A 1,409-nucleotide genomic window follows, 5' to 3' on the forward strand; every position below is an offset into this window, starting at 1 on the left:
ATGGGATAAAGGAAAGATGATAATAATATTTGGTGATAGAGGAACACAAGAGACAATTATAACAAACAAACAGAGAAACAAACATATTTTACATATCCCATGGTCGCTTTAATTACCGTAAATAAGAAAAAATAAATAAGAAAAAATAAATAAACTAGGATCCGGAACTTTCCCGAAAGATTCGTATAATTTTTAATCTCCAAAATTACCTGAGAGATTTCCATAAGTTTGTATGGAAGAAATGTAAGTTTTCTCTTTTTACTTTCTAAATAACTTTCTCTTTTGCAGTTAGTTTCTTTTAATTCTCTCCAACGATTCACCAAAAGAGTTGGGAGGTGCTGGTTATTTCCGGAAGAAAGTTACCGTCATTGGTTATATATTTGTTTGTTTATAAATGAGAAGGAAAGAGTAAACATAAAGATATGTGCGTGTGTGTGTCTGTAACAGAATTAGTAAAACATGTAAAAGTTTGTTTTAAAGGTTTAAAGGCCGTTAATGAATGGCAGAGGCAAGGGACAGTGACATTGCCCTATCGAGTAGGACAATGCCTTAGAGACTGACCATATATACATATGATCAGCGCCCGAGCCCCCTCGCCACCCAAGCTAGGATCAAGGAGGGCCAGGCAATGGCTGCTGATGACACGGCAGATAGACCTACAGACTCACAAGAATGGTGAGATTGCAGCGACCAAAGAAACTAACGAGTTTGAGCGAGACTCGAAGCCCCGTCTGACGTTCACCAGTCGGCCATCACCACCTCATTACAAAAGTCAATCTTATTAATATTAGAATCATAAGTTGATCATTATTGACATTCCAGGAAGAGCTAAAAAGGAAACTTCCAATGACAAAGGTTGTCATTACTTGATGACGAACAGAAGCAAGAAGTCTGATGATTAAATAGATTCAGTGAATATATAGATTACTCGAGATTTTAAGTCAAGATTTTGTGAAAAGCGAGATAGATTTTAATCAAATGGATTCAAGATTATTTAAAGGAAACAAAGGTTTGAATTACATAACTACATCTATCCCTACCATTTAATAAATGAAGCTGCTATTATTATTATTATTATTATTATTATTATTATTATTATTATTATTATTATTATTAGTTATGCTACAACCCTAGTTAGAAAAGCAGGTTGCTATAAGCCCAAGGAACCAAACAGGGAAAATAGCCCAGGGAGGAAAGGAAATATGGAAATAAATAAAAAACTATTATTATTATTATTATCATTATTATTATTATTATTATTATTAGCCAAGCTACAACCCTAGCTGGAAAAGCAGGATGCTATAAGCCCATGGGCTCCAACAGGAAAAAAAAAATAGTCCAGTGAGGAAAGGAAATAAATAACTTACAGTAGAAGTAATGAACAATTAAAATATTCTAAGAACAGTAAC

This window comes from Palaemon carinicauda, chromosome 42 (genome assembly GCF_036898095.1).
Source record: "Palaemon carinicauda isolate YSFRI2023 chromosome 42, ASM3689809v2, whole genome shotgun sequence".
In the NCBI taxonomy this organism is placed as follows: domain Eukaryota; kingdom Metazoa; phylum Arthropoda; class Malacostraca; order Decapoda; family Palaemonidae; genus Palaemon; species Palaemon carinicauda.